Source organism: Schistocerca cancellata, chromosome 3 (genome assembly GCF_023864275.1).
Source record: "Schistocerca cancellata isolate TAMUIC-IGC-003103 chromosome 3, iqSchCanc2.1, whole genome shotgun sequence".
NCBI lineage: Eukaryota > Metazoa > Arthropoda > Insecta > Orthoptera > Acrididae > Schistocerca > Schistocerca cancellata.
In genome coordinates, this window is record NC_064628.1 from 616239719 (window position 1) to 616264795 (window position 25077).

The 25077-nt window shown below is 43.1% G+C and overlaps 1 pseudogene; it reads right to left on the minus strand.

The window, feature by feature from the left end:
• The window catches only part of LOC126176460 (calcineurin B homologous protein 1-like), a 181476-nt pseudogene extending 179060 nt beyond the window's left edge, over nt 1–2416 (minus strand).
• Between the last annotated feature and the right edge of the window lie 22661 nt (nt 2417–25077).

Here is a 25077-nt window from a genome sequence, read left to right on the forward strand (position 1 = left end):
TCAGCCAGCTCGCGATCCCAAGAATAATTCGATGGCAAGAACTTTCCCAGCAGGAAAGGAAAGGGAGGCAGGTGGTATCAACTGGATGAACCCGCTGGTACCAGTAAACCATCCCGAAACATTGGTGATCACAAATTCGTGTACTTATCTAACACGCTTCCCATCAGACCCAAATTCTTAACTTATCCACACACTACTAATGTACTGGCCCTTGCCTAATTTCATCATTAGTCCCAGAATTTCTGTGTTTCCCTTAAGGCTTCGAAACCGGTATTCAATATACTTCAGCAGAAACCAAATGACACAAAACATTGCCATGATTACTGTTACAGGATGATCGATCGTTTCGTAACAGTGTGCCATTCATCTGTGCCTATAGTGACTACAGTGAACTTGTCGTATGCTTTGGAAGCTGACAAGTGACTCTGTGTTACTGCCCCAACAGCACTCACTTTAACTAGTAAACTTCCACTTGACTACTTGGCGCACCCGTCTGCTAAATTGATTTTGCCCTTCAATTATGTTTGTTGTTGATAGCCTGCATTAGAGGTTATCACAGATATCAGAATCTAGATGAACTTCAATTCTGAAATAGTATTAATGAAATGGTGGCCTTGTCCTTATTTTTGTCAGTTGTTGATGGGTGATTAATATATCTACAGGGGATTTATCTTTTGTAAAAGTAATGGCACAAGTTTATTGGTTAAAAATTGAAAAAAAAAAATGTTAAGCGTGATGACAAAAAATTAAACATGACCTAATGCCAGCACAAATATGCAACAAACAGTTAACAATCCTATGTTGTGGATGGTTGGCAAAGACTAATGTTTCTATGACTGACAATTTACATTGGCTCAAAACATGGATAATGCAATCTGAAATTATCTAACACTAATGAGACTTTCAAATAATGGAAAATCCAGGATGGAGTGTAACAATATTAGAGAAAGAAAGTTGCTACTCAGCATATAGTGGAGATGCTCAGTCGTAACAGGCACAACAAAAAAATTCACACAATTATAGATTTCGTCCATTAAGGCTTCTTTTAGCAATAAACACACACACACACACGTAAACCCAACTTGCACACATGTCTGCAGTCTCAGAAACTGGAACCACACTGCGAGCAGCAGCACTAGTGCATGATGGTAGTGGCAACTGGTCGGGGATAAGGAGGAGTTTGGGGCAGGGAGGGGGATGGATAGTATGGTGGGGGTGGTGGACAATGAAGTGCTGCAGTTTAGATGGGGGACAGGTGGGGAGGTGGGAGGTAAGTTGTGGAGAGGAGAGAAATAAAAAGAAATTAAAAGACTGCGTGTGGTAGTGAAATGACAACTGTGTAGTGCTGGAATGGGAACAGGGATGCAGCTGGATGGATGAGGACAGTGACTAACGAAGTTTGAGAGCAGGAGGTTACAGGAACGGAGGACGTATTGCAGGGAAAGTTCCCACCTGCGCAATTCAGAAAAGCTGGTGTTGGTGGGAAGGATCCATCTGGCCATATGGCTGTGAAGCAGTCATTGGCTCCGTCTAAACTGCAACGCTTCACTGTCTACCACCCCCACCATACTATCTCTCCCCCTCCTCCTAACCCCCACCCAGTCGCCACTCCCATCATGCACTGGTGCTGCTGCTCACAGTGTGGTTTCAGTTGTCTGAGACTGCAGATGTATGTGCAAGTTGTGTTTGCGCGTGTGTGTGTGTGTGTGTGTGTGTGTGGTTCAAATGGCTCTGAGCACTATGGGACTCAACTGCTGTGGTCATAAGTCCCCTAGAACTTAGAACTACTTAAACCTAACTAACCTAAGGACATCACACACATCCACGCCCGAGGCAGGATTCGAACCTGCGACCGTAGCGGTTGTGCGGTTCCAGACCGTAGCGCCTTTAACCGCTCGGCCACTCCGACCGGCGTGTGTGTGTGTGTGTGTGTGTGTGTGTATGTGAGTCTATTGCTGACAAAGGCCTTAATGGCCGAAGGCTATAACTGTGTGAATGTTTTTGCTGTGCCCATTGCGACTCAGCATCTCTGATATATGGTGAGTAGCAGCTTTCCTTCTCTAATATTGTTACTAAATAGACTTTGATGGATTTATTCTACACAGAAATTATACTATGTGGGTGAAGCAGAGAACCAGTATGAAGATTGTGATCTTGTTTGCCCTAACAAGTCGGAGCAGCAATACAGTACCCCACTTCTTGATGTGTAGTAGCCTATCGAGTCTACGAAATATGCAAAGTCGCTGCTGGTGATGTGTTAGATGGATCGTAACTACTCTTTAACGGAGCTCTGAAACCTCAGCAGATTCCAGTATGTGACACTCCTGTTCGCCGGTCATACAATGAGCCACTTTGACTCACCTATACGGCAGTGCACACGAGGTGACATGACATGAATAAGATTGCATAAGGTCATGGTTAAAGCAGGCTCAAACACGGTAATTGGATGTCTCTATAGGCCCTCTGGCTCTGCAGTTGTTGTGGCAGAACACCTGAAGAAAAATTTGGAAAATATTTTGAGTAGATTTCCTGACCATGCTATAGTTTTGGTTGGAGATTTCAATATACCAGATATAGACTGGGAGACTCAAGCGTTTATAACGGGTGGCAGGGACAAATAATCCAGTGAAATTTTTTAAGTGCATTATCTGAAAACTACCTTGAGCAGTTAAACAGAGAACTGACTCGTGACGATAACATATTAGACCTTCTGGTGACAGACATTCCCGAACTATTTGAAACAGTTAACGCAGAACAGGGAATCAGCAATCATAAAGCCGATACAGCATCGGTGATTTCAGCCGTAAATAGAAATATTAAAAAAGGTAGGAAGATTTTTCTGTTTAGCAAAAGTAACAAAAATCAGATTTCAGAGTACTTGACGGCTCAACACAAAAGTTTTATCTCAAGTACAGATAGTGTTGAAGATCAGTGGACGAAGTTCAAAACCATCGTGCAGTATGCATTGGACGAGTATGTGCCAAGCAAGATCGTAAGAGATGGAAAAGAGCCACTGTGGTAAAACAACTGAGTTAGAAAACTTCTGCGGAAGCAAAGGGGACTTCACAGCAAACATAAACATAGTCAAAGCCTTGCAGAGAAACAAATACTACACGAAGCGAAATGTAGTGTGAGGAGGGCTATGCGAGAGGCGTTCAACGAATTCGAAAGTGAAGTTGTATGTACTGACTTGGCAGAAAATCCTAGGAAACTTTGGTCTTATGTCAAATCGTTAGGTAGATCAAACCAAATGTCCAGACACTCTGCGACGAAAATAGTACTGAAACAGAGGGTGACAGACTAAAGGCCGAAATACTAAATGTCTTTTTCAAAATCTGTTTCACAGCGGAAGACTGCACTGTAGTACCTTCTCTAAATTGTCGCAATGATGACAAAATGGTAGATATCGAAATAGATGACTGAGGGATAGAATAACAATTAAAACCGCTCAAAAGAAGAAAGGCCGCTGGACCTGATGGGATACCAGTTCGATTTTACACAGATTACGCTAAGGAACTTGCCCCTCTTTTGCAGCGGTATACCGTAGGTCTCTAGATGAGCGTACCGTTCCAAAAGATTGGTAAACGGCACAGGTCATTCCCGTTTTCAAGAAGGGACGTCGAACAGATGTGCAGAACTATAGAGCTATATCTCTAACGTCGATCAGTTGTAGAATTTTAGAGCACGTGTTATATTCGAGTATAATGAGTTTTCTGGAGACTAGAAATCTACTCTGTAGGAATCAGCATGGGATTCGAAAAAGACGATCGTATGAAACCCAGCTCGCGCAGGTCGTCCACGAGACACAGGGAGTCATAGACACGGGTTCCCAGGTAGATGCCGTGTTTCTTGACTTCCGCAAGGCGTTTGATACAGTTCCTCACAGTCGTGTAATGAACAAAGTAAGAGCATATGGACTACCAGACCAATTATGTGATTGGATTGAAGAGTTTCTAGATAACAGAACGCAGCATGTCATTCTCAATGGAGAGAAGTCTTCAGAAGTAAGAGTTATTTCAGTTGTGCCGCAGGGGAGCGTAGTAGGACCGTTGCTATTCACAATGTATATATAAATGACCTTGTGGATAGCATCGGAAGTTCACTAAGGTTTTTTGCGGATGATGCTGTAGTATATCTAGAGGTTGTAACAATGAAAAATTGTACTGAAATGCAGGAGGATCTGCAACGAATTGACACATGGTGCAGGGAATGGCAATTGAATCTCAATGTAGACAAGTGTAATGTGCTGCGAATACATAGGAAGAAAGATCCTTTATCATTTAGCTACAATATAGCAGGTCAGCAACTGGAAACAGTTAATTCCATAAATTATCTGGGAGTACGCATTAGGAGTGATTTAAAATGGAATGACCATACAAAATTAATCATCGGTAAAGCAGATGTCAGACTGAGATTCATTGGAAGAATCCTAAGGAAATGAAGTCCGAAAACAAAGGAAGTAGGTTACAGTATACTTGTTCGCCCACTGCTTGAATACTGCTCACCGTTGTGGGATCCGTAACAGGTACGGTTGATAGAAGAGATAGAGATGATCCAACGGAGAGCAGCGCGCTTCGTTACAGGATCATTTAGTAATCGCGAAAGCGTTACGGAGATGATAGATAAACTCCAGTGAAGACTCTGCAAGAGAGACGCTCAGTAGCTCAGTACGGGCTTTTGTTAAAGTTTCGAGAACATACCTTCACCGAGGAGTCAAGCAGTATATTGCTCCCTCCTACGTATATCTCGCGAAGAGACCATGAGGATCAAATCAGAGAGGTTAGAGCCCACAGAGAGGCATAAAGACAATCTTTCTTTCCACGAACAATACGAGACTGGAATAGAAGGGAGAACCGATAGAGGTACTCAAGGTACCCTCCGCCACACACCGTCAGGTCGCTTGGGGAGTATAGATGTAGATGTAGTAGATGTAGAAACACAGTGTCTTGGGTGAAAAATCAACATTAAATTGTACTCTTGAATATGAAGAATATAGAGAGTGTGACTCTTCCTCCTTCAGTGCCCCCACCAAGGTTGATTTGTGTCTCACTTCAAAATGTCATAGTGTGACATGAAACAAAGGAAATCATCAAACAGTATTAAGAACCCACAATGATGACATTAGTGTTGGGGCGAATTTGACAACCAAATCCAAACATCTAAAACGTCCTAACTTGACCTCATTCACCTCAGGGATCACTCACTCACACAAAGTGGCACGTGTTCAAGTCGTATAGGTGAACATTGCTGAGTGTAGTTTGATTCCTGTGGACCCAAGGGTCATTGCTACACCCCAGACTTCAGACAGACAATTACTAACCGGTTAAAAGGCTTTGCAGCAGATTTTTTTTTTTTACTCATACACACAAGTTTTGAAGGCACACGTGACTAATGTCCTTAATTATATTACAGCTCCATGTACTTTGCGCCATTTTGTACCTCAGTGACTTACCCCTAGTCAATCACGCACAAGGTTTCAGTCATCCGTGATATGTAAATGACATGGTATATGGATATCAAGGTCTTGTATCTATTTTATAACATCACTCATTGCTGTGAGGAAATCTTTGAAAAGACCCTTGTAAGGAACATGCCTGACATTGCATTATACAATGAGAAACTGCCTATGTTTCCACACCACTGTCAGATGATGGTGATGAAGATTAGTCCCACTTGTAGAGAGTGTCTGCATATCATCCATGGCCTTTTCACATGTGGTTCAAGGTAGTCTGAGTAACTCGCCTGGATCATGGCCGCCTGGTTCTGTACACCATCTGTAGAGGGTGTGTTTGCACCTGGGGAATCTCTCTGGGTCTTCTTGTAGCCCTGACGCATTTGCAGGTCTTCAAAGGCGTGTAATGATGTCGGTGATGAGTCCCCAGTTTGGCAGCCCCATTCACAAACGCTCAGTGTATGGCTGCTGTCAGCTGTCACTTACTCAGCATGTAGCCAGACTGCTGAGGAAGGAACATGGCATCAATGTCGGGCCGCCCTTGTCCAGAGGACTGTATCCATTCACAGTAACCCAGGGCTGGTTTGTTTATGGCAGCAACAGTACATGGCGTAACTCCCTCTCTGCTCTCACATGCGCTTGGTTGCTAAGGCGGCATGCCAACCCCCAGCTGTCCCAGCATTAATTCGACGCTGACAACCAGCCCTCCACTCGATAGATATCTGGGCCACAGCAACTCCAGTGTCCTCCTTCAGGCAGCCATGAGGTCGTTGTGACTGGCCGCAGGGTATTGACTCACAGCATTCCACAGGATGCCTTAATGGTGGATTTGACACCTCCCAAAATCTGCATAGTTCTCGTAGTAAACTTCAGTAACAAATTTTTAAAACAACGCAAAAATAAGTTCTATGAATGAATACATTGTGAGCCGCTACAAAATTACTTGTGTGACCTGAATAACAAAAACAAAACTGAAAAGATTTTTTTAATTTATCAAATGGCCATACGTATGCAAAGATTACAAAACTACTACATGTCAACATCTAAGCACATCTCTCCAGCTTAAAATAACACAAATAACAAAAGATATGTATGGATATCAAGGTCTTGTATCTACTTTATAACATCTCTCATTGTTGTGAGGAAATCCTTGAAAGGAGCCTTGTAGGGAAGATGCCAGACATGTCATTACGAAATGAGGAACTGTCTGTGTTTCCACACCACTGTCACATGATGTTGATGAAGATTAGTCCCACTTGTACGGAATGTCTGCATATCATCCATGGCTTTGTCAGATGTGGTTCAAGGTAGTCTGAATCGCGTGAGACTGGTCCAAACCAGTCAGATTCTTCTGAATGTAGGGCAGCTTCAGGCATTGTGACGAACAGTTTTGTCGCTAGCAGCGTTTCCTTTCAAGGATGGTAGTGAATTCAGTTTCCATGAGAGTCCTGGCTGTGGTAAGAGTGGGATATGTTGATCTCATCATCCTTTATTGGAAGGATCTCCTGGTGATCAGGCAGTAACGCGCCTTCCATCTGATATTAGAACTTGGAATGTGGCTCAAGATAGGTAGCCAGTATGTGGGAGTAGATCATATTGATCCACCAACAATGCGCATGGCCTAGTAAAATTGTATGTCTATCTTTTTTCACAAGTGGACTATTTAGCTACACAGGCGCCCAGTACTCTGCTGTGGAACTGTCCGGATTGGCAGGATCAGTCACATGAACACAATGGAACTCGAAACACAGAAATCAAGGAAATATCTGGATAATAACTGTATTTGTCATGTGAAACCATTTATAGAATAGGTGTTTATAGTAGTTAGTAGGTTAGAATCAGTTTCTACGTGGATCTTCAGAGGATTAACACATCCTAGGTGATATTGTGTAGCGTGGTTTGCTTTATTTGTGTATAGAATTTCTAAAGTTGAAATATTTGTAATTTTATTAGCTTTTGGAATTTTATTAGCTTTTGGTATGACTCCTTGACAAACGTTGAACAAATGAGTAGCGTGGCTGTTACATCATCGTGTTAAAGCTTTCACTTCCTGCTTGAAAATCAAAGTCGGGGTTGTGTAGAAATTCATCATAAGTGCAGATATTCGTATTAGCTGACACCTCTCTATGGCAGGATAACTTCTGCAAATTGACTGGATTGAGACCAGGGTCCGACCTGCATTTAACTTTGTGACATATGACCATTATGTCTTTGGACTGGGCAGCTGTTGTCCATAATCACACTCCACGGAATATAAGAATGTTAGTCAAGGAAAGACTGCATTATGGACATCAAAGTGAGCTGCATAGTCCTCGTCGTAGTGTCTTCCGTAAGATCACTATGGCCTGTGAGAGTCTCTGCTGACGACCGCCAGTGATGTCGTTTCTGGTTTTGAGCTTAGCAGATTTTCATGTCAAGTGCTCCTCAAAAGAAAGCATCCTGTCTAACGTGATCCCAACTTGTTTTGGATGCATATTATGACGAAGTTTGTGTCCTTCATAATAGACATCGAGGGCTCTCTGTGCCAATCTACTGGACACATGGAAAACATGAAACTTCTGTTTTATTTGAGTGTGGTTGTAACCTCCATGTACGGAAATAGTGGCTTAAGACGTCTAGATCAGAAGTTACGATTTCTTTACTTTTTTCAAAAGTTTTGTGTTGGGTAGCTATTACCCAATCATCTGCATACACAAACTTCATGGGCTGTGTTGAAGGGGTATCAGATACATATAAATTAAACAAGGCAGGAACAAGAACAGATCCCTTTGGTTACCCATTATTCAATACTTTTGGACAGCTAGTGTCTTTTTCTATAGTTATAGTAAATGTCTTCCAGTTAACATGTCAATTAGTTTTGATGTCCGTTTGAATGGTATAAGTTGCAATACGTTTTAAAGCAGTTCATGCCTCCAAATTGTGTCATATGCTGCACTTAGATCAACGAAAGCAACTGATGTTTTCTGTTTCATTTGGTCTCCTTCTTCAACAAATTTTGTTAAAGATAAGACTTGATCAGCCCAGCTCCATCCTCCTAGGAATGCAGCTTGCTCAATAGGTACATTTTGATAGATTACTAGACTAATCCGATTGTACAGAATTCTTTCAAGGAACTTTTAAATAGTACTCAATAGTGCGATTGTGGGATAGTTCTTAGGCTGGACTGGTGTCATGCCGGACTTGAGTATTGCTATGACTGTTGATTGTTTCATTTTTTGTCGGACCGAACGAGATACCATAACGTCAGAGAAGATACCTGCCAGTCATCTTTTTGCATAGTTCCCACTACGCAGAAGAAATTCTGATCGTATTCTGTCACTTCCCAGTACCTTTCTGGGTTTTAAAGTTTTAACAGCAGCAGAAATTTTAGGTACAGAGAAAGCTCTTGAGTCAGATAGTTCATTTGTGTTCTTTTTGAGCAATGTAAGTTTGTGTCTGATGTTTTATCCACTGGTGCTCTTGGTATGGAGAGTAAAGGTGATGCAATCCTATTAGCTGATAAATGAGTGTTGTCCTTACTTTGTTTCCATCCAACTTCCTTAGTAATGACCACGCTGTTCTACTTGATGTTCGAAAACTGAGTGACTCTATAGTCTCTGTCACTTAATTTATCTGGCTGTTTGAGGTTATGGAGTAGGTTATCCGAAATTTCCACGTCCCCACTTTTTAGAAATGCAGCATATTGTTTCTCAGTAATTTCATTCCAATCTGGAATATACTGCTACCGGTAGCCCCTAGCCTTCTTCGCTACGTTTATGGTAGCTCCAATAAGCCTCTCATAGAGTTTTTTTTATTTTGGGGGAAATCATACCAAAACGTTTGTCCAGAGTTGTAGTAATTACGTCCCACTTTGCTTTCCTGAAGTTCCATCTACAGGGTGTTACAAAAAGGTACGACCAAACTTTCAGGAAACATTCCTCACACACAAAGAAAGAAAAGATGTTATGTGGACATGTGTCCGGAAACGCTTACTTTCCATATTAGAGCTCATTTTATTACTTCTCTTCAAATCACATTAATCATGGAATGGAAACACACAGCAACAGAACGTACCAGCGTGACTTTAAACACTTTGTTACAGGAAATGTTCAAAATGTCCGTTAGCGAGGATACATGCATCCACCCTCCGTCGCATGGAATCCCTGTGCGCTGATGCAACCCTGGAGAATGAATGGCGTATTGTATCACAGCCGTCCACAATACGAGCACGAAGAGTCTCTACATTTGGTACCGGGGTTGCGTAGACAAGAGCTTTCAAATGCCCCAATAAATGAAAGTCAAGAGGGTTGAGGTCAGGAGAGCGTGGAGGCCACGTAATTGGTCCGCCTCTACCAATCCATCGGTCACCGAATCTGTTGAACACTTCGACTGAAATGTACAGGAGCTCCGTCGTGCATGAACCACATGTTGTGTCGTACTTGTAAAGACACATGTTGTAGCAGCACAAGTAGAGTATTCCATATGAAATCATGATAACGTGCTCCATTGAGCGTAGGTGGAAGAACATGGGGCCCAATCAAGACATCACCAACAATGCCTGCCCAAACGTTCACAGAAAATCTGTGTTGATGACGTGACTGCACAATTGCGTGTTGACTTTCCTCAGCCCACACATGTTGATTGTGAAAATTTACAATTTGATCACGTTGGAATGAAGCCTCATCCGTAAAGACAACATTTGTACTGAAATGAGGATTGACACATTGTTGGATGAACCATTCGCAGAAGTGTACCCGTGGAGGCCAATCAGCTGCTGATAGTGCCTGCACACGCTGTACATCGTATGGAAACAACTGATTCTCCCGTAGCACTCTCCATACAGTGACGTGGTCAACGTTACCTTGTACAGCAGCAACTTCTCTGACGCTGATATTAGGGTTATCGTCAACTGCACGAAGAATTGCCTCGTCCATTGCAGGTGTCCTCGTCGTTCTAGGTCTTCCCCAGTCGCGAGTCATAGGCTGGAATGTTCCGTGCTCCCTAAGACGCCAATCAATTGCTTCGAACGTCTTCCTGTCGGGACACCTTCGTTCTGGAAATCTGTCTCGATACAAACGTACCGCGCCACGGCTATTGCCCCGTGCTAATCCATACATCAAATGGGCATCTGCCAACTCCGCATTTGTAAACATTGCACTGACTGCAAAACCACGTTCGTCTTGAACACTGACCTGTTGATGCTACGTACAGATGTGCTTGATGCTAGTACTGTAGAGCAATGAGTCGCATGTCAACACAAGCACCGAAGTCAACATTACCTTCCTTCAATTGGGCCAACTGGCGGTGAATCGAGGAAGTGCAGTACATACTGACGAAACTAAAATGAGCTCTAACATGGAAATTAAGTGTTTCCGGACACATGTTCACATAACATCTTTTCTTTATTTGTGTGTGAAGAATGTTTCCTGAAAGTTTGGCCGTACGTTTTTGTATGTCGTGGAAAGGATGAAACGAGTGGGATATTTGTCCCTACTTCAGTTAAGATTGTACGATATTGGCGGAGTGGGAAGTCTTGTAATATGAACGGCGAACTTTGGAGAGGTAATATATTTTCATTAACAGCACAGATCGGATTTGTACTCCTGTCTACAAGCTGCTGATATGAACTTTTTTGTATCCTTTGCATCAAACAGCAGATGTAAGCTACTGTCTTCTGCCCAACTTAAACTTTCCTTATACTTGCATTGAGTATGGTCACTCTCCGAGGTATATGGCGGCGTGTTGTGAGACTTGGATGACATGCGGAGGCCAAGAGATAGCTGGGAGTTTGTATAAAATAATTACTGTTGGTTCCCTTATTTTTACTGTAACTTCGTGGATGTCATTGAGATCAGATGCACAGCATAGACTGCCGATCGTAGGTATGTCGTCACGCCATAAGCACTGCGCTACCTTGTTCCTAGTAATTCAAAGACAGTAATTTTTCCTCTCTGATTTATTTGCTCTTAATTTTCAGTATGAGTTTCCTGAACAACAACAACATCGATGTTATATTTTGATCAAATCTTCTGTTGCGCTTCGCATTTTGATACTTATGCCTTCATAGTTGATTCAGAATATCTTGATGACAGATCCAAAGTTTATAGCTGGAGAGTCCTGAGAAGAACCGTGTGAGTCCATGTCTTGTGACAAATTCATTTTAGCCAGGAGATCTTTGACATTATCTGTCTCTGCTTCTTAGCTTTAGATATTTGCCTTGAAAAGAAGAAGTATGTGTTATCGTACAGACTAGATATGACATCCTTAACATTTATGTTGTTGTTGTTGTGGTCTTCAGTCCTGAGACTGGTTTGATGCAGCTCTCCATGCTACTCTATCCTGTGCAAGCTTCTTCATCTCCCAGTACCTACTGCAACCTACATCCTTCTGAATCTGCTTAGTGTATTCATCTCTTGGTCTCCCCCTACGGTTTTTACCCTCCACGCTGCCTTCCAATACTAAACTGGTGATCCCTTGATGCCTCAGAACATGTCCTACCAACCGATCCCTTCTTCTGGTCAAGTTGTGCCACAAACTTCTCTTCTCCCCAATCCTATTTAATACTTCCTCATTAGTTATGTGATCTACCCATCTAATCTTCAGCATTCTTCTGTAGCACCACATTTCAAACGCTTCTATTCTCTTCTTGTCCAAACTATTTATCGTCCATGTTTCACTTCCATACATGGCTACACTCCATACAAATACTTTCAGAAATGACTTCCTGATACTTAAATCTACACTCGATGTTAACAAATTTCTCTTCTTCAGAAACGCTTTCCTTGCCATTGCCAGTCTACATTTTATGTCCTCTCTACTTCGACCATCATCAGTTATTTTGCTCCCCAAATAGCAAAACTCCTTTACTACTTTAAGTGTCTCATTTCCTAATCTAATACCCTCAACATCACCCGACTTAATTTGACTACATTCCATTATCCTCGTTTTGCTTTTGTTGATGTTCATCTTATATCCTCCTTTCAAGACACTGTCCATTCCGTTCAACTGCTCTTCCAAGTCCTTTGCTGTCTCTGACAGAATTACAATGTCATCGGCGAACCTCAAAGTTTTTATTTCTTCTCCATGGATTTTAATACCTACTCCAAATTTTTCTTTTGTTTCCTTTACTGCTTGCTCAATATACAGATTGAATAACATTGGGGAGAGGCTACAACCCTGTCTCACTCCCTTCCCAACCGCTGCTTCCCTCTCATGCCCCTCGACTCTTATAACTGCCATCTGGTTTCTGTACAAATTGTAAATAGCCTTTCGCTCCCTGTATTTTACCCCTGCCACCTTTAGAATTTGAAAGAGAGTATTCCAGTCAACATTGTCAAAAGCTTTCTCTAAGTCTACAAATGCTAGAAACGTAGGTTTGCCTTTCCTTAATCTTTCTTCTAAGATAAGTCGTAAGGTCAGTATTGCCTCACGTGTTCCAGTATTTCTACGGAATCCAAACTGATCTTCCCCTAGATCGGCTTCTACTAGTTTTTCCATTCGTCTGTAAAGAATTCGTGTTAGTATTTTGCAGCTGTGGCTTATTAAACTGATAGTTCGGTAATTTTCACATCTGTCAACACCTGCTTTCTTTGGGATTGGAATTATTACATTCTTCTTGAAGTCTGAGGGTATTTCGCCTGTTTCATACATCTTGCTCACCAGATGGTAGAGTTTTGTCAGGACTGGCTCTCCCAAGGCCGTCAGTAGTTCTACTGGAATGTTGTCTACTCCGGGGGCCTTGTTTCGACTCAGGTCTTTCAGTGCTCTGTCAAACTCTTCACGCAGTATCGTATCTCCCATTTCATCTTCATCTACAACCTCTTCCATTTCCATAATATTGTCCTCTAGTGCATCGCCCTTGTATAGACCCTCTATATACTCCTTCCACCTTTCTGCTTTCCCTTCTTTGCTTAGAACTGGGTTTCCATCTGAGCTCTTGATGTTCATACAAGTGGTTCGCTTATCTCCAAAGGTCTCTTTAATTTTCCTGTAGGCAGTATCTATCTTACCCCTAGTGAGATAAGCCTCTACATCCTTACATTTGTCCTCTAGCCATCCCTGCTTAGCCATTCTGCACTTCCTGTCGATCTCATTTTTGAGACGTTTGTATTCCTTTTTGCCTGATTCATTTACTGCATTTTTATATTTTCTCCTTTGATCAATTAAATTCAATATTTCTTCTGTTATCCAAGGATTTCTACTAGCCCTCGTCTTTTTACCTACTTGATCCTCTGCTGCCTTCACTACTTCATCCCTCAAAGCTACCCATTCTTCTTCTACTGTATTTCTTTCCCCCATTCCTGTCAATTGTTCCCTTATGCTCTCCTTGAAACTCTGTACAACCTCTGGTTCTTTCAGTTTATCCAGGTCCCATCTCCTTAAATTCCCACCTTTTTGCAGTTTCTTCAGTTTTAATCTACAGGTCATAACCAATAGATTGTGGTCAGAGTCCACATCTGCCCCTGGAAATGTCTTACAGTTTAAAACCTGGTTCCTAAATCTCTGTCTTACCATTATATAATCTATCTGATACCTTTTAGTATCTCCAGGGTTCTTCCATGTATACAACCTTCTATCATGATTCTTAAACCAAGTGTTAGCTATGATCAAATTGTGCTCTGTGCAAAATTCTACCAGGCGGCTTCCTCTTTCATTTCTTAGCCCCAATCCATATTCACCTACTACGTTTCCTTCTCTCCCTTTTCCTACACTCGAATTCCAGTCACCCATGACTATTAAATTTTTGGCATATAAACTTGTACTACTGTAGTAGGTGTGGGCTTCGTATCTATCTTGGCCACAATAATGCGTTCACTATGCTGTTTGTAGTAGCTTACCCGCATTCCTATTTTCCTATTCATTATTAAACCTACTCCTGCATTACCCCTATTTGACTTTGTGTTTATAACCCTGTAGTCACCTGACCAGAAGTCTTGTTGCTCCTGCCACCGAACTTCACTAATTCCCACTATATCTAACTTTAACCTATCCATTTCCCTTTTTAAATTTTCTAACCTACCTGCCCGATTAAGGGATCTGACATTCCACGCTCCGATCCGTAGAACGCCAGTTTTCTTTCTCCTGATAACGACATCCTCTTGAGTAGTCCCCGCCCGGAGATCCGAATGGGGGACTATTTTACCTCCGGAATATTTTACCCAAGAAGACGCCATCATCATTTAATCATACAGTAAAGCTGCATGCCCTCGGGAAAAATTACGGCCGTAGTTTCCCCTTGCTTTCAGCCGTTCGCAGTACCAGCACAGCAAGGCCGTTTTGGTTAATGTTACAAGGCCAGATCAGTCAATCATCCAGACTGTTGCCCCTGCAACTACTGAAAAAGCTGCTGCCCCTCTTCAGGAACCACACGTTTGTCTGGCCTCTCAACAGATACCCCTCCGTTGTGGTTGTACCTACGGTACGGCTATCTGTATCGCTGAGGCACGCAAGCCTCCCCACCAACGGCAAGGTCCATGGTTCATGGGGGGGGGGGGTTAACATTTATACCCGTCCTAAATGTATGGTGTGAAGTGTCTCAGGTCTTTGTGTGAGAGTTGTGGTAGTACCATTTCCTGTCATGCATTACCACTATGTTAGGCTGGCACTTCATCCACTCTTCACCCGATATGCTCTTTCCACACAATACTATATATTAACTAATTCTCTTTACGCAACACCTATCAACTTTAAGCCCTCTATACTCTTAGATTATGGCTACGCTACGTAGACTCCTTCTGTTCTTGGTACTTCCTACAGCGCTGTCACCCAATGTCAAAGTGGTCTGAAACCATGCATCCATTTGTCTGCACAGATGCTCTGTCTCTTGACACCTGCTCTCCTGCATTCGCACATCTGAAACTTACAAATGTCATTGGTTCCCGCCTACTTGTTGGTCCACATGTTACAAGAACGCCTCCAGTTTCATCTTGTTGAATCGCCGCTGCAATTAAATACAAAAAGGTAAATTTAGTTCTCCGATGTAGGTCGGCCCTCATCCTCACCGATAGTCTCCTAATAGCTGCTGCTCTTCTTTTCCTGAACCTGAGGTACGTCACAACATCATGACTCACACTGTACATGCTCATTCCTCATAGTGTGCTTTGCCACGGCGCTCTCTAGGCGCCAGATAAACACAAAGACCTCGAGAAAGGCTTCATCGCATGACTGGCGATGGCCCAGAATCTCAGCAGACTTAGAATCTCCAGGCACCTAATGTGTGGGCAGCAAACACCACTCATAAAACACCTGAAAAATAGACAAACATGCCCAATGGCGTGGCCGGAATCTCGTCATCGTTGAACAGCAGTACATTAGATACCGTGGAAAAGGGACAGAAAGACTCTCACAGGCCATAGTGATATTATGGAAGACACTACGACGAGGACTATACTGCTCACTTTGATGTCCACAATGCAGTCGTTCCTTGACTAACATTCCTATACTCCGTGGAGCTTGATTATGGGCAACACTGCACAGTCCAAAGACATAATGGCCATATGTCATAAAGTTAAATGCAGGTTGGACCATGGTCTCAATCCAGTCAATTTGCAGAAGTTATCCCGCCATAGAGAGGTGTCAGCTAATACGAATATCTGCACTTATGATGAATTTCTACACAACCCCGACTTTGATTTTCAAGCAGGCAGTGAAAGCTTTAACACGATGATGTAACAGCCACGCTACTCATTTGTTCAACGTTTGTCAAGGTGTCATACCAAAAGCTAATAAAATTCCAAAAGCTAATAAAATTACAAATATTTCAACTTTAGAAATTCTATACACAAATAAAGCAAACCACGCTATACAATATCACCTAGGATGTGTTAATCCTCTGAAGATCCATGTAGAAACTGATTCTAACCTACGAACTTCTATAAACACCTATTCTATAAATGGTTTCACATTACAAATACAGTGATTACCCAGAGATTTCCTTGATTTCTGTGTTTCGAGTCCCATTGTGTTCATGTGACCGATCCTGCCCATCCGGACAGTTCCACTATACACAGGATAGAATTTGTGACACAACTCTTCCTGTATGTTATAGAGACAAAAACTTTTAACAAACGCCTTTTGACCAATGCGGAATTCTCTTACGTGTGCCTTTGTATCCCAGATCTTTTTCCTCACCTCTAGCAGCCTTCTGAATCCCAAGTCAACCATTTTCTTGTACAGCACTTGGTTTCTCAGGTGGAAGTCGACCCCATGGATTAGGTCTGTGAGTTACCTGTTCTTGAGAACGGTTACTGGTGCTACCTTTGTGACTCCATGTGCCAACTCGTTCATCATGTCCGGGTAGTTGCGTAGGGAAATGTCTCAGGTGGCGTGTCGGTCTATGTGGTATATACGGCAAAGGATTCCCTGGCTTTTCATTATCCTCTCTGCCGGGAATGATTGGGGATGCCGTATGGATGCGTGTATTGGTTTAATCCCATGTTTCCTTAATATAGCTTTCCATTCCTCTGACCGGAACTTGGTCCCATTGTCGGAGGTAATCCTATCTACGTGGTCTACCTGGGTGAGGAGATCTCTGCAGAAGGCTCTGCACATTGTCTGTGTTGTTACATTTTTCGTGAGGGTTAAGGTGACATGTTTAGGTGACAGCTCCACTACTACCAGGATGTAACTACGTATATCCTCTACCTGTGCACACAAGACGGTCCCTTAAGTGGGTTGCAGCGAGATGTTTTAGTCTGGCCGGAATTTGTGATGCAGAGGTGCCTGCATTGTCACCTTATCATGTTTGATTTCTGACAGGCTTTACACACCGCCAAAACTTTCGAATTCGCCTATCCTTATTTTTAAAGTGGCACCGTGTGCGTAGTTTCAGGTAGCACTTCTCGGCTCGGTAATATGCATAGCTAGGATGAGTGTGCTAGATAACCTTGTTCATGAATTCATCTGGAGTGCAAACACTCCAGGGCGCTCCTTCTGCTTCACTGTGAAAGAACAACATTCCCTTCTGCAGAAGGTGTAACTGCCTCAGCATAGTTTCCGTCCTGTCCTTTAACCTTTTCTTCAGATCAAGAAGAGATGGGTCCTTTTCTTGTTCTCTGCTGATGTCCTTAAGGCTCATGGTGATGTAATTCTCAGACACCACATTTTTAACATAATATCGGCTATAGTGTTCGCTATGAGTAAAAACTCCCAGACATTGTGATAGGTGAAGATTCTTGTTTTTTCCCATACAGAAAGAATCGATGAGCACCAATGCTTTCAATTCGGTTACCTTGCAGTTACGCTCACATTTAGTGAGAATTCGGCTTCCAAAAGCAATGGTCTAATGCACCGTGTTCCATCTTTGCTGATATCTCTGAAAGATTACTACGTCCAGACCAGTGTGCGAACTGTTCGTTGCGAAGCAAAATTCCTCCGCCTGGTTAATGTGCAACAAAATCAGTATATTAACCAGAGCTGTTTTGAGGATCTGGGGTTCATCTTCCGACACATCATCCCACTCCCACGGCACGTTCTTCCCGGTGAGCTGGCATAATCGCGGTGTTGCTAGTTTCTTCACATGACTGAAACTGTTGTAGAAATTTGCGACACTGTGAAAGCCCTCGAATGGTTTCTTAGTTGCTGGCATTGCAGACTTCCATGTCACCTCGATCTTCTCTGGATCTGGCGAGATTCCTTCTGCGATGACGATATGGTGAGGAATTTTACTCGTGAGGTCCCAGTACACGAGTTCGTGTCGCTGGCAGTTGTACTACATTCCTTTAAGGTCTTTAGTATCTCCGTTAAGATCACACTGTGACCCTTCCAGGTTGGTTCTGCAATTAAGAGATCGTCTACGTAAGTAGTGAGTCTGTTTCACAGAATACTTTAAGATGCCATCAAATCCCCCAATGAAGGCAGCTGCCGACACGTTTAACCCGAATGGTAGCCGTTTGAATTTGTAACATCTACCGAAGGCGAAGAATGTGGTGTATTTCCTGCAGAAACTGGACCGTAAGTCTAGGGACGAGAATACTGTTACGCCATAGAAGGTTTTTAGGAGATCCTCCAGCTTCTCTGGACAATATGTTTCTGGTTCTATGAGGATGTTAATTTGGCGTGAATCCAGCACCAAACGGATTGAGCCAGACATTTCTACTACCGTTAGGAGGTTATTGTAAAAACTGGAAATTTGTGGTAAGGTCTCATGGAATAAAACTGCTGAGGTCACCTTACCCTACGCTTACGCACTACTTAATCAACTTAAACTAACTTACGCTAAGGACAACACACACACCCATACCCGAGGGAGAACTCGAACCTCCGTCGGGGGGAGCCGCCCGGACCGTGATAAGACGTCCTAGACTGAGTTTGTTGCACGTGGAAGTGGCATGTTCAATGGTGTCGTCGTCTAGCAGCCTCTTGATCCTTAAGAAAACTTTGTGATGGTTAAGGTGGTATGAAGAATTTTGTCTGCTAGCGCTTTTGGAACGCATATTCAAAATTACTAATAGTTCGCGTTATCGGCAGAAATACATCTGCGTTTTCAATTTCTTCCGGGCCTTCCTTGTCATTCATTGGAATGTTTCCTAGGTTCCCTAACATGTTATCAGTCGTATTGCGCACTCCCGTACCAGTTTTTTCATCTTCTTGGCCGGTGCGACAATGCTCATCACGCCACAACTGATTAGTATCTTCCTCCCGTTTTATGGTGCAGTTCAGGTTGAGGAATTCAGCAGCAATTTGTGCCCTTATTGTCCGATCAGCAAATGTAATTTTACTGGTAACATCTTTTTGCTATGTGGGCTCTCCTCAGGCCACGTCCAATACAGACTGATGTTGGTTAAGAAAGTCCATACCGAATTTCGACTGTCAGCGAAGCGATGACCAGAAAATTCGCTTCCAATTGTACCCGTGGCAGCTCAACATCAACCTGGTTTGTATCCACACTTCCGTGTTCTTTCCTCTCAGTGTGCTAGTGATTTTCGTTTGCTGCAGCGCGAGTGCTAGCTATGGGTGATTTGCAATGCCTCTCTTGTACGCAGAATCCGAGACCGCCATAACGTGGCTTCCACTGTCCACAATTCCAATCAGATTTATGTTGCCTACGGTGACGCGAATAATAGGATGTATTTCCAGTCATGTCATGACTTCTCGTTCCTCATGCAAATGCTCATATTATAGCATGTTGATGTTGCTCGTTTCTATTTTTCCTGCGACCTTGATTTGAGCTGCGTCTGCAGCAGCAGCAGCCGAGCGACAATTCTCATTTAAACTTCTGCTTCGTTTCCTCTGTGACGAGTTGAGTGGCGTAATCTAGATATGACGATGTTGTTGGTTTTCTTGCTGCCATCGACTATAGTTCTCCCAGTTGTTTCTTTGTTGCTGTGGTTCTCCAGTATCCCGCTGTAACTGGTTTGTACTTGGTTGATCCCTCCTGTTACCTTTCTGCAATTCGTGATTGTGATTGCCTCGTATAGCTCTGTTCTCCCACGATGGCTAGTTACTCCCTCTGTAGTTAGAGTTGTTGGTTCCCTGTGGTCGATAATTCCCCCACCCCTCCCCCATTTCGTCTGTTGCCGTTCCTTTCTGACGAGCCTTGCCAACTGCGGTCATTGTTTCTGTTGCTGTCTCTTGTGTTTTGTATCTCGTTGACATAGTTTAATTTGAGTAGCGCGCACTTGAAGGATCCAGTTGAACCGTTTCTCCGTCTGACGAGGAGTTGTTGATAGTACAGTGGTAGTTTGAGATAACAGTATCTCATAAGTTCCGTGGGACTGTACGGGTGGTCCAAAAGCGTATTCTTCTTAATTAGCGACTCAAACCAATTCACCGGATTACAGAATCCTGACGCTTCTAGATCTTTGTCCAGCATAATCTTCTGTTTCATTCATTCCTGCATGTCTTGCGACCAATACGTGTTGAGGAACGCGTCCCTGAACTCTTTAAATGAGCGACAGATCTCTACAACACTGCGCGTATGTTCCAAAACCGTTCCCTCCAAATATCTGCAGATAAATTTCAGCTTGTACTTCAGTGGCCACGATTCCGATAGCACTTTATCTTACTGGGTTATCCAACTTTTTGGGTGTAATGTATTGTTATTCTCTTTATATTCTTGAAAATTTTGAATAGATTACAAATGTTTGTCGTTGAATGATTCGTAATTTCCTGCGAACGAATTTTCTCTCGTTTCTGCAGCACGCATCTCCATAAATCGGTGTCCAAACGATCCTTGTGCACTGTTAATGACACCTCTCGTGTCGTCAGATTCACGGAGTAATGTTTCCTTTCGCCGAAGACGTACACAGTTGTGTTTTGCCTCGGTTTCCACCATACTTGGCGTCTCCGAAGGCGAGCGCTCTGTCGTTTTCTCCTGCGACGTTCGCCTTATTGCCGGTGATGTAGTCAAATATTGCGCATCGAAATGTCGTAATACATGCTCTCCTTTCCTTCCCTAAGTATGGAAGAGTGCTGCCGTAGAAGACCGTGACTCTAATTGCGCAAACCGCTGACGTGCTTGTTGGACTCCTTTTGCTAGCTCTTTTTGCTGTGCGGCGATCCGAGCCTGCTCTTCTTTAACCTCTGACATTTCTGTCTCTTTGCTCTTCATCTGCTCGATGCGCTTCGCGTTGTCACTAATTATTTCTTGTGTTTCCTGGACGATACTTTTTCCGCATTTTTGAAGTCCGGCGAGAACCATTTTTGTTTCGCACACCTCGGTTTTTTCCTGTTTTACTTGTCCTTTAGCAAACAAAGCATTCTTGCGTACATCATGGGTTACTAACCTAGCCCACCTGGAATCGCTTTTTGCCTCGTTTGCTACCTCTTGCACCTCTGCCGATGTTTTCTTGACTAATTCTATCTCTTCTTTATAACCTGAGGCTTCCTTCTTAACTCGGTCTACATTTAAACAAGCTGTTCACCTGCCATCCGTATCTCCTACGTCTCCTTAGTGACTAATTTCTTGTGGTTAGCACACTGGGCTCGCATTCGGGAGGACTACGGTTCAATCCCGTCTCCGGCCATCCTGATTTAGGTTTTCCGTGATTTCCCTAAATCGCTTCAAGCAAATGCCGGGATGGTTCCTTTGAAAGGGCACGGCCGATTTCCTTCCCCATCCTTCCCTCACCCGAGCTTGCGCTCCGTCTCTAATGACCTCGTTGTCGACGGGACGTTAAACACTAACAACCACCACCACCACTAATTCTTTCATCTCGTTCGTGGCTCTCTCTTCTCCCTCCTGCCTCTTCTTCTCCGCTTTCTGCCTCTTCTTCTCTGCTTCCTGCACAAATCGCATGAGGGCCTCAAACTGAGATCCTCTGCTAATACCTCCGGGACTAGATGTACACGATTCTATCGATCTGTGACGTATTGTTCGTGAGTCTGATCTGCCACTTTCACTACCGGACGTCTTATCATGCCTGCAGATTCTACCTGGCGATCTTCTGCCGTTTCACTTTCGCAGTCGTTGACTCCCTGACGAATCTCGTCATAATTAGAAATTCTGGGTTCGACATATCCGCAAGGTCAGCTACTACATGCAACTGAGAGTTCTCCACAACTTTCTCCTGCTGAATACTACTGAGCTGACATGTATCCATTTGAGACAAAACTCGAATATTCTCACTGCTTTGGAGCAAGTGAGCATGCATTCAGGTCTCTATTCCCGCGAGATTTAAATTGCTCCTCGTCGTAGTGCCGCACATTCTATCCTGAAATTTCCTCCGCCGAGCAACTGACTCTAAAAGCCTAACAACGCATATCAAATAAAACAACCCTTTTTTTTTTTTGGTCATCAGTCTACTGACTAGTTTGATGCGGCCCGCCACGAATTCCTTTCCTGTGCTAACCTTTTCATCTCAGAGTAGCACTTGCAACCTACGTCCTCAATTATTTGCTTGACGTATTCCAATCTCTGTCTTCCTCTACAGTTTTTGCCCTCTACAGCTCCCTCTAGTACCATGGAAGTCATTCCCTCATGTCTTAGCAGATGTCCTATCATACTGCCCCTTTACCTTATCAGTGTTTTCCACATATTCCTTTCCTCTCCGATTCTGCGTAGAACCTCCTCATTCCTTACCTTATCAGTCCACCTAATTTTCAACATTCGTCTATAGCACCACATCTCAAATGTTTCGATTCTCTTCTGTTCCGGTTTTCCCACAGTTCATGTTTCACTACCATACAATGCTGTACTCCAGACGTACATCCTCAGAAATTTCTTCCTCAAATTAAGGCCGGTATTTGACATTAGTAGACTTCTCTTGTCCAGAAATGCCTTTTTTGCCATAGCGAGTCTGCTTTTGATGTCCTCTTTGCTCCGTCCGTCATTGGTTATTTTGCTGCCTAGGTAGCAGAATTCCTTAACTTCATTGACTTCGTGACCATCAATCCTGATGTTAAGTTTCTCGCTGTTCTCATTTCTACTACTTCTCATTACTTTCGTCTTTCTCCGATTTACTCGCAAGCCATACTGTGTACTCATTAGACTGTTCATTCCGTTCAGCAGATCATTTAATTCTTCTTCACTTTCACTCAGGATAGCAATGTCATCAGCGAATCGTATCATTGATATCCTTCCACCTTGTATTTTAATTCCACTCCTGAACCTTTCTTTTATTTCCATCATTGCTTCCTCGATGTACAGATTGAAGAGTAGGGGCGAAAGGCTACAACCTTGTCTTACACCCTTCTCAATACGAGTACTTCGTTCTTGATCGTCCACTCTTATTATTCCCTCTCGGTTGTTGTACATATTGTATATGACCCGTCTCTCCCTATAGCTTACCCCTACTTTTTTTCAGAATCTCGAACAGCTTGCACCATTTTACATTGTCGAACGCTTTTTCCAGGTCGCCACATGCTATGAAAGTGTCTTGATTTTTCTTTAGCCTTGCTTCCATTATTAGGCGTAACGTCAGAATTGCCTCTCTCGTCCCTTTACTTTTCCTAAAGCCAAACTGATCGTCACCTAGCGCATTCTCAATTTTCTTTTCCATTCTTCTGTATATTATTCTTGTAAGCAGCTTCGATGCATGAGCTGTTAAGCTGATTGTGCGATAATTGTCGCACTTGTCAGCTCTTGCCGTCTTCGGAATTGTGTGGACGATGCTTTTCCGAAAGTCAGATGGTATATCGCCAGACTCATATATTCTACACACCAACGTGAATAGTCGTTTTGTTGCCACTTCCCCCAATGATTTTAGAAATTCTGGTGGAATGTTACCCATCCCTTCTGCCTTATTTGACCGTAAGTCCTCCAAAGCTCTTTTAAATTCCGATTCTAATACTGGATCCCCTATCTCTTCTAAATCGACTCCTGTTTCTTCTGCTATCACATCAGACAAATCTTCACCCTCATAGAGGCTTTCAATGTATTCTTTCCACCTATCTGCTCTCTCCTCTGCATTCAACAGTGGAATTCCCGTTGCACTCTTAATGTTACCACCGTTCTTTTTTTTAATTTCACCAAAGGTTGTTTTGACTTTCCTGTATGCTGAGTCTGTCCTTCCGACAATCATATCTTTTTCGACGTCTTCACATTTTTCCTGCAGCCATTTCGTCTTAGCTTCCCTGCACTTCCTACTTATTTCATTCCTCAGCGACTTGTATTTCTGTATTCCTGATTTTCCCGGAACGTGTTTGTACTTCCTCCTTTCATCAATCAACTGAAGTATTTCTTCTGTTACCCACGGTTTCTTCGCAGCTACCTTCTTTGTACCTATGTTTTCCTTCCCAACTTCTGTGATGGCCCTTTTTAGAGATGTCCATTCCTCTTCAACTGTACTGCCTACTGCGCTATTCCTTATTGCTGTATCTATAGCGTTAGAGAACTTCAAACGTATCTCGTCATTCCTTAGTACTTCCGTATCCCACTTCTTTGCGTATTGATTCTTCCTGACTAATGTCTTGAACTTCAGCCTACTCTTCATCACTACTATATTGTGATCTGAGTGTATATCTGCTCCTGGGTACGCCTTACAATCCAGTATCTGATTTCGGAATCTCTGTCTGACCATGATGTAATCTAATTGAAGTCTTCCCGTATCTCCCGGCCTTTTCCAAGTATACCTCCTCCTCTTGTGATTCTTGAACAGGGTATTCGCTATTACTAGCTGAAACTAATCTACGACAATTGAAATAGCCACAGATAATCTACCATCCCACACGTTAACACAACACAGTTCTCCGTCAGGAACAATTAACAAGTAACACACAAATCACAACTACAAATGCATGAAACATACAAAGCAAAACACACAGACAATTTTCAAACCGTCAAGATATTTAGCGGCAGCAAAACTTATGGATAAGCGAAACTGATTTTCCTCAGTGCACCAACTGAATTTCAAAGTGTGAAAACCATCCTCGCAACAGAAATGGCATCTGACGATCACGGAAGGCGCCATCAATTCAGTATCCTGGCAGCGGTCGCCAAATTGGAAGACTACACTGGACTTGCGGTATGTTTTGAAAGGGCCGGCCGCTGTGGACGAGCGGTTGTAGGCGCTTCAGTCCGGAATCGCGCTGCTGCTACATTCGCAGTTTCGAATCCTGCCTCGGGCATGGATGTGGGTGATGTCGTTAGGTTGGTTAGGTTTAAGTAGTTCTAAGTCTAGGAGATTGATGACATCAGATGTTAAGTTCCATGGTGCTTGGAGCGATTTGATTTTTGTTTTCTTTAGGAAGGCGACAGGCGACCCTGA